Here is a 10,275-nt window from a genome sequence, read left to right on the forward strand (position 1 = left end):
TATGGCACGTGAGATGTCCGTACTGGATATTATGGCACATGAGTTGTCTGTGCAGGATATTATAGCACGTGAGTTGTCCGTGCAGATTATGGCTCTTGGGCTGTAGGAGCCCCTCCGGAGTCTATACACCCCCAGTGAGCATGGGTACCCATTGAGTGTGAGTGCTGAGGGCTGATAGCCGAGTGGATGAGTTGTTGTGATGAGTGGAGTGATTGTTGGCCTAAGAGGATATACTTGCTTTCCATTTGTTGTTGCACTTAGTTGCTATCTATCATTGTTGTGAAATTCTCTGAAAGATTTTATATCCGGATTACATGAACTTGAACAGTATAAAATTGATTTGACTTAAACGGCTGGAGTTGAAAGCATGTCTATTCTTTGCTGGAATTACTGGAAATGAACTGTAACTGTGTAGCTCGTCATTATCTTCAGTTCCTTATTTATTATTGTTACCTGCTGAGTTGGTTGTACTCATACTATACCCTGCACTTCGTGTGCAGATCCAGGTATTCCCAAAAATAGCGGGTGTTGATTTTTTCCGCACATCTGATTTTCAGGAGATTCAGAGGTAGCTGTCGTGTTTCGCAGACCTTGTCTCTCTTTCCCTATCTCTTTGTTTATTGTATTATGGTCTTAGACTATTATAGACCTTATGTTCCAGATTTGTATCAATATTAGATGCTCATGTACTCAGTGATACCAGGTTTTGGGAGTGGTTGTATCCGTATTTGTACGATTGGTAGATTTTATTTAAATATTATATTTTCAGGCTTAAAAGAAGTTGTAGTACATTGAGATTTTCGGCCTGCCTAGTATTGAGATAGGTGCCATCACGACAAGTTAGGATTTTGGGTCGTGACGACTAATTAGGTTACATGTTAAACTAAAAGTGATTTAATGGGTAAGGAATCATTTATGACTTGACAAATTTGTTGATGTTCCATTTAATGAAAATTTTTGTCTTAATTTATAGTCTATTAGTGGTACTTGGGATTCTAGTCCTCATTTTATATTGCATCAGCTAAACGATTTACTATGGTGTGGGAAAATGATTGCTGAACTTGTTCGCTTATTAGGTAGATGCGCCAATGGCCTATGGTAGTTGATCGTACTAATTGCATGGGGCGCCCTATTTAGTCGCCCCTTTTTAATCTGTACCCGCTTTGTTTTTCTATTTGTACCTGTACCTATTTTTTAGTTAAAAGCCTTTTAAAAAGATGATTTTGCCCTTCTTTATTAACAGACTACTTTCTCTCCAAGTATACGCTAGTCTACTGTCTCTGTCTCTCTCTCCCGTTCTTCGCGTTTTTGATTTGTTCTTCTCTGAAATTAAACAGTTTTCGTCGTTCTTCTTGATTTTTCAACTGTTTGTTCTCCAATAACATTACGTATAATCACTAGTATATTGTATTAACTTTCTGGGTTTTATTTTAATATTATTTTTTACGATTTAATTTCTGGTTAAAATAGTTTCTTAGGGTTTACTTTGATTAGTGAATTCGTTTTCTAGGTTTTACTTTTACGATTGTGTTTTTAGGTTTTTTGAACGTGTGTTTGTGTTTTTTGATGAAAATTCTATAAATTCTTCAGTGATTTTTGGAGACGTCGAAATTTTTTAAAATTTTGAGAGTTAAATAGAAGATGCTATTAAAGTGTGAAGTTTAATAGAAAATTTTACATACTTTCTTTTCTTTATTATGCTTTTTTGATGATTATTCAAAAAGACTCAATGCAGCTGAAAAAGAAATTGGTGAGCTCATTCGGCTATATGAAAAAGGAGAAATACATCTATTCACACATGTTGGCTCACATACAGGTGTGAAGTGTGTTTGTATTATTTTTAAAATTTACTCAGTGTTATTTAGTATTTTTTTTTCGCACGAAGATATAGGCGTATCTGAAGGTAATGGAAGGGGATCCGTTAGAATGCAAACACCATATGTGTCGCAACACTTAGACCATGTAGTTATTTTCTGCAATTCGATTACAAGGTATTTTTTGCCTAATGTGTGTTTTGTATCGGTTGTATTTATGTATATATTTTTCTTGCTTTTGTAGATCTCATCTGATGCATCATAACTTCTTCCAAATCCTAAGAGAAGGAAGATGTCCAGTTCTCCTAATGTTTTGTATGATACCAGTGATATTCCCAACTTCAAGTTATGTTCATTTTCGCTGGGTAGTACAGAAGGGACTGGTTCAGAAGGTAATTATGCTGCTGTTGTTATTGGTGAAGAGAGACAAGAACATCATGAACAGCAGGGAGTTGGTCCAGTATTTGCCACCATGGCTGTGGGTTTTTCCCCTGCTGCAGAAGCGCAGCAGTTAGTTGTTACGGAACAACAGGAAGAGCAAGCAAAAAAGAAAACGAGATAAAATAGGGAAAAGGATTCGTATGGAGAGTATTTGGTTGAAATCTCCTTACGTCATTCCTAAACCAAAGCGAAGGGGTCAAGATTGGAAAGTAGGAAAGACTACACGAAGGTGTCCCTTCCATTATGTTAATCAAGACAGTGCATTAATACAAAGATTTACAGACTGGTTGAAGACGGATGCTAGTGAATATAATTCCAAGCCATTCAGATTAGCTGGAATTGATATTCCAAAGTCATTCTTTACCGAGCTTGTGGATCCTACCTCTGATCTTTCGGATGAAGTAAGTTATTAAGTTTGTTTTTTGAATTGTGTTTCAACTGCATTTCCCAAAACTTCAGCTTATTTTTGTTTTAAAGTTTTTGTACTATAATTTGATAAACTTCAGTTTTATGCATGGTAAAACTGCTGAAGTTGTTTAGCTTATTTGCTAAAACTTTAGACTAAACTTGCTGAAGTTTTTGACATGCAGTCTCTAGTTTTTTTTTTCTTCTAAACTTTAAATCAAACATGCTGAAGTTTTTAGGTTATTTCCTAACACTTCATACTGAATATGGTTAAATTTTTGTCATGCAGTTTGTAGTTTTGTTATGCATTTTTTCTAAACTTCATACTTATGCATGCTGAAGTTTTTTATTTCACATATTTTCTTTTGTTGTTGCTCATTTGCAGCATATTGAAGTGGGCGTATATTTCTTGCGCAAAGAATATTGCTATTACCTTCCAAGTTATCCAAAATCAAGATGTGCAGTAATAAATTTAATTTTTGAATAGTATATGACTAAGTTGGCTAGTGTTCATCCTTCAGATGAATAGAAGGAGAAAATTAGAATAAGGAAGGAAAAGAGAATTGAGGAAAAAAAATGGAAGGGAAAAGAGCAAATCAAACAGAAAGAAAACTGCCAAAAAACAGGAATGTGAGGATTATGAAGAAGAAGAAGTGGAGATTGAGGATCTTACCGAGTTTACTTGGCTTATTGAAGAATCAACTGGTGAAAAGGTGGCCAACTACGTAAGAGGCATTGACCTTTCATGTGGTATCACATGGGCATCTCCCGAAAAAGTATTCTTTCCATTTCAACTTAAGCCAAGGCCGGGTCAAAGATCTACGCATTACTTTTTTTGAATTCTGCACTTTAAAGATAAAACTATATATGTGTATGATTCCATGAGCAATACACCATATGAGCGTGCGGTTGAACATGTCCAAAATTATGCCCGGTTGATCCCATACTGTCTCAAATGCTTGGACATTGGTACACACAATAAAATTTATGGGAAAATTCCTGTAGAAAAATTTGCAATTAAGTGGATGAACACACCCCTACAGAATAACAAATACGTGTTTGGCATATGTTTACCATGCATCTTATGTTTATTATTGTTTCTTCTTGTGTTAACTATTCTTCAATTCTTTTTCATGTTCTTTTTGTAGTATTGATTATGGTATATTTGCTCTTAAGTTCCTTGATATGTGGTTGAAGCAAGAAGATGTCTTCAAATTCAATCAAAGTCATGCGTTGAAATTTAGGAGAGAATTGGCTGCAAATCTTTGGGCTCATGAAAAATGAAAACAAGATAGCAGTTATGAAACTCCAGAAGAGAAACTAGGGCATGACTATGGAGAATATGAAGATACTCTATGTGAATTTTTTCGATAGAGAATAACTTGTAAATGAAAAATAATTTTATTCTTTTGTTTCAAGGATGTAAGTGAAAACAAAATTGGATTTGTGAATATACATTAATTTTTGTAAATTATGTGATGTCTGTATTTTAAATTTTTATTCTATTCGCGTTAATTAGTCTTTTAGTTGTCTTGGATTGTATCAAATACTTTTGTCTCTTTTATCATGAACTTAAGTATAGTTTTGTGAAAATTCAGCACGCTAAACTTCAGCATGAACTCAATAACTTCTTGTTTAGGCTGAAGTTTTGGATAAAAAGTATCGACTGTAGGACAAAAAGTTCATTAGCATATTTAGCATATTAGCATAAAGTTTTAAGTTCTGCATGTTTAGTGTGAAGTAATAGGAAATGAACAAAAAAACTTTAGCATGTTCAGTCTGAAGTTTTAGCACATGAACTAAATAACTTCAGCATCTTTAGACAGAAATTTTAGCACATGAACTAAATAACTTCAGCATATTAGCACATGAAAAAATATTAGCATATTAGCATGAAATTTTAAGTTCTGCATGTTTAGTGTGAAGTGTTAGGAAATGAACAAAAAAACTTCAGCATATTCAGTCTGAAGTTTTAGCACATGTACTAAATAACTTCAGCATCTTTAGACTGAAATTTTAGCACATGAACTAAATAACTTCAGCATATTAGCACATAAAGTAAATATTAGCATATTAGCATGAAGTTTTAAGTTCTGTATGTTTAGTGTGAAGTGTTAGAAAATGAACAAAAAAATTTCAACATGTCCAGTCTGAAGTTTTAGCACATGAACTAAATAACTTCAGCATCTTTATACTGAAGTTTTAGCACATGAACTAAATAACTTCAGCATATTAGCACATGAACTAAATATTAGCATATTAGCACGAAGTTTTAACTTCTGCATGTTTAGTGTGAAGTGTTAGGAAATGAACAAAATAATTTCAGCACGTTCAGTCTGAAGTTTTAGCACATGAACTAAATAACTTCAACATCTTTAGACTGAAGTTTTAGCACATGAACTAAATAACTTCAGTATATTAGCACATTAACATGCTGAAGTTATTTTTTACTATAGAAAAACTGTGGACTTATTAGGCTGAAATTACATTTCTTTTTCCATTTACCACCTACTTGTTTTCTTTACCACCTATTTATCTTGTTACATTCAATTTCTCTGAACGTAAAACATTAAATAAACCTGAAAAGTTACCTTTGCATTTATAGATATTAGTTTCTCGACACGTGCGTTGCACGTGGGTGTCGAGATATGATCACATGGTATTATAAAATTATATTTATAATATCTATAAGCTTTTATATACGAAAGAACAAAGTACATGTTACTGTAATGATCAATGTGAATCTTCGTATAGAGACTTGTTTGTCAAATTTAAAATAATTGAATATTGTCTAAACCTATGAAAATGAATGATCCAATTTTAAATAGATACATGTGATTTTTCCAACAAGCTCAGTGCCCCTATCACTCCACTAAGGGCTCCCTTTGATTCATGCTCACGCTCTGCACCTCTACCCATAATTCTATATTTCTGGTTCAAAATCTACACTAACGATCAAGTAAATAAGAGAGGAAAAAAGATGATTTGAAGCTCATGTTTGTGGCGTCGATATTTTTATTTATTCTATAAGGCATTTAGGTTATTTAGATGGGTACTTGGATCTCTAGAATTTTAGTTTTAGGGTTCATACTTTTACAATAATATAGATATTGATTTAGATTTAATATAGATTTAGATTTATATATTATATTGGCTTTTTTATTTGATGCTAATTCAGCACAGTATTCTTTATTTGCTCATAAATAAAGTTTATTTGAAGTTAAAATGTATTAGTTATTCAAGTGCTAGATTACTGATTAAGGAGAATCAAAGACCCTTTTATTTATTTATAAATAAATAAGGAGCACAAAACTACCTCTTTCAAAAGACACAATATAATTTTCATAAGTTTGAACGTGTGTCTTTTGAAATTTGAGTTTGAATATGTATCTATTGCAAATAATAAACATGACTCAATAGAGCTTATTGACTATTTCGTTCATTTTTTGTCACCCAATTTATCTAGTTTTACATAAAAAAGTTAGACACTTTTAACTTCATTCTCCCTTACGTTTAATTTTCTTAATGTTCAGTACGTACAACTGGAAGATAAAAAATAAGTTACTTCATCATAAATCAATAATAATATCTTAGTTCATAAACACCAATAGCAAAATCACATCAAGTTGTTATTGTCACGATCCGAAATTCCCACCTTCGGACCGTGATGGCGCCTAACATTTCACTTGCTAGGAAAGCCAACGTTAGAATAATATTATCCATTTTTAATAACAAAGAAACAAATGCGGAAGCAAAGTTTGAAATATAATGAATAATCCATAAAAACAACGGTGTCTAAATACCATCCCAGAATTAGTGTCACAAGAGCACGAGTTCTAGAATAATACAAATAAAGGTTTGAATAAAATAATGCTCTTTGAAAATAAACACACAACTAAAGTAAAATAGACGGAGACTTCAGAACTGCGGATGCCATGCAGTTATACCTCAAGTCTCCTCCGAGTAGTTGAAATCCGAGCAAGTTTATGGCACGCCACTGGGACCAACTCCGAAATCTGCACAAGAAGTGCAGAGTGTAGTATCAGTACAACCGACCCCATGTACTAGTAAGTGTTGAGCCTAACTTTGACGAAGTAGTGACGAGGCTAAGGCGGTTCACTTACATTAACCTGTACGCAATATTAATAACAACAACAAATAATAGAAATAAATCAGGTAACTCATTTATAATAATTGAAGCTAACTCAGCAGTCATAAACGATTATTATTTCACCCAAATCTGTTGCAGCGTGCAACCCGCTTTCACAATATATTCACATTCAATTCTGTTGCAGCGCGCAATCCGCTCTCCCAATATATTCCTTTTAATCAAGTCTGTCATATATTTATTTCAATCAAGTATATATATAGACTTTTAAATAAGTCTGTTGCGGTGTGCAATCCGATCCTCCAATATTGACTTTTAAATAAGTCTATTACGGCGTGCAGTCCGATCCCCCAATATTGACTTTTTATAAGTCTGTTGCGGCGTGCAACCTGATCCTCCAATATGAACTTTTTAATAAGTCTACTGCGGCGTGCAACCCGATCTTCCAATTTGGACTTTTTAATAAGTCTGTTACGTCGTGCAACCCAATCCTCCAATATATCCATTTCAATCAATTCTTATCGAAGAAATTTTCCCAATAAATACAACAATTAATATAAAATTATAAGACAACAAGCATAGAATAATTATGATTTAATTATGAAACAAACAATGACAAATAGCAATTTATTATGGGAATCAAGGAGAAAATAGGTTGTTTAATGTTTAATATGCTAAATGTCAAATAACAATTAAAGCACATAATTCAAATAGCATGTAATAACTAATGCGGGAATTCAAGAATTAATATTTGTCAAAAAATATGAGAGAAATAATTATTATAATAATTAATTTATAATTTAAAATAATTTATGATTTTTCAAGTAAGCAGGCAAATAATTAATTTCATGACGTATAGACACTCGTCACCTCGCCTATACGTCGTTCACATGCTTTTCATATAACAAATAATTTTAGGGTTCTATTCCCTCAAGTCAAGGTTAACCACGACACTTACCTCGCTTTGCAAATTACAATCAATTATTCAATTACAAATTTTCCTTTTAAATTTGTCTCCAAAAGTTTCAAATCTATTCACAAACAATTTGATATATTCAATACGAATAATAGGAATTAATTCCATATGAATTTACTAATTTTCCGGATAAAAATCCGAAATTCATTAAAATATTCGACATCGGGACCCACGTCTCAAATCTCAGAAAAACTTACGAAATCTGAACACCCGTTCCAATACGAGTCCAACCATACAAAATTTATCAAATTTCGATGTCAAATGGACCTTCAAATATTAAATTTTCGTTTTTGGAAGATTTTATAAAAATTCCAATTTCTTCCATCTAAATCCGAAATAAATGATGAATACAGACTTAGATTTAGGAAATACAATCACTATATGATAAAGAACACTTACCCATTTCGAAATCGTGAAAAACTCCTTTGAAATCGCCCCTAAGCCGAGTTCTAATTGAGGGCTTGTGAAAAATGGAAAAAATCCCGTTTTGGTTCTGTTTTAAGTCACAGGCATCAGGCCTTCTTCGCTTTCGCGAAGGGCCTGTCGCGTTCGCAATGAATAGCAGTCCGTGGCTTTCGCATTCGCGAGTTCTCCTTCGCGTTCGCGAAGGCTTTTTCCCCCTGGCCTTCGCGTTCGCGAGGCATTACTCGCGTTCGCGATGAAGGAATGATCAACCCTCCCCCAGGTGTGCCTAACACTATGCGCTCGCGAGGAGTTGGTCACGTTCGTGAAGGGTAACGCCTCCATTGCTTCGCGTTCATGACAAAGCCTTCGCGTTAGCAAAGAAGAAAACTTCAGCTGCCCAGTTCACTCTTCGCGTTCGCGAGAGTACCTTCGCGAACGCGAAGAAGGACATGCCAAAACACATGCTGCAGCAAAATACCAGATTTTCAAAGTCCAAAACATCCCGTGGCCTATCCAAAACTCACCTGAGCCCTCGGGGCTCCAAACCAAACATGCACACAAGTCTAAAAATATCATACGAACTTGCTCGCGGGATCAAATTACTAAAATAACACCTAGAACTATGAATCGGGCGCCAAATCAAAAGAAATTTTCAAGAAAATTTTAGATCTTATATTTTTACAACCGGATGTCCGAATCACGTCAAATCAACTCCGATTCTCACCAAATTTGGCAGACAAGTCATAAATATTATAGTGGACCTATACTGGGCTCTGGAACCAAAATACGGATCCGAGATCAATAAATCAAACATCAGTTATTTCTTAAAAAATTATTAAGCTTTCAAGCTTTTAATTTTTCATCGAAATACCATATCTCGGGCTAGGGACCTCGGAATTCGATTTCGGGCATACGCCCAAGTCCCAAATCACTATACGGACTTATCGAAATTGTCAAAATACTAATCTGGGTCCGTTTGCTAAAAATATTGACCAAAGTCAACTCACTTAAGTTTTAAAGCTCTATTTCACATTTTAATTTATTTTTCACATGAAAACTTTTCGAAAAATTTTACGGACTGCGCACGCAAGTCGAGGATTGATAAATGGTGCTTTTTGAGGTCTTAGAACATAGAATTACTTATTAAATTTAAAGATGATATTTTGGGTCATCACATTCTCCACCTCTAAAACAAACGTTCGTCCTCGAACGGAGATAAAAAAAAGTACCTGAGCTGGAGAAAAGGTGTGGATATTTACTCCACATGTTCGACTCGGACTCCCAGGTAGATGCCTCTAATGGTTGACCTCTCCATTGCACCCGAACTGAAGGATAATTCTTTGACATCAACTGTCGGACCTGCCGGGCTAGACTAGCCACCGGCTCTTCCTCGTAAATCAAATCTTTGTCCAATTGGACTGAGCTGAAATTTAACACATGGGACGGATCACCATGATATTTCTGGAGTATAGACACATGGAACAACGGATGAACCGCTGATAAACTAGGTGGTAATGCAAGCCTGTAGGCTAATTCATCCACCCTTTCAAGAATTTCAAAGGGTCCGATATACCTAAGGCTCACCTTGCCCTTCTTTCCGAACCTCATTACACCTTTCATAGGTGAAACTCGGAGCAATATTCTTTCTCCAACCATGAATGCAATATCATGAACTTTACGGTCGGCATAACACTTTTGCCTAGACTGAGCTGTACGAAGTCGATCCTAAATAATCTTGACCTTATCCAAGGCATCCTGTACCAAATCGGTACCCAACAACCGAGCCTCTCCCGGTTCAAACCAACCAACCGGCGATCGGTATCGCCTTTCGTATAATGCCTTATATGGAGCCATCTGAATGCTCGACTGGTAGCTATTATTATAAGCAAACTCCGTAAGTGGCAAGAAATGATCCCAAGAACCTCCAAAGTCTATAACACAAGCGCAGAGCATATATTCCAATATCTGAATAGTGCGCTCTGACTGTCCGTCTGTCTGTGGATGAAATGCTGTACTCAACTCCACCCGCGTGTCTAACTCATATTGTACATCCTTCAACAAATGTGAGGTAAACTGCGTGCCTCGATCTGAAATAATAGACACGGGCACACCGTGAAGGCGGACAA

The sequence above is a fragment of the Nicotiana tomentosiformis genome, chromosome 3 (genome assembly GCF_000390325.3).
Source record: "Nicotiana tomentosiformis chromosome 3, ASM39032v3, whole genome shotgun sequence".
In the NCBI taxonomy this organism is placed as follows: Eukaryota; Viridiplantae; Streptophyta; class Magnoliopsida; order Solanales; family Solanaceae; genus Nicotiana; species Nicotiana tomentosiformis.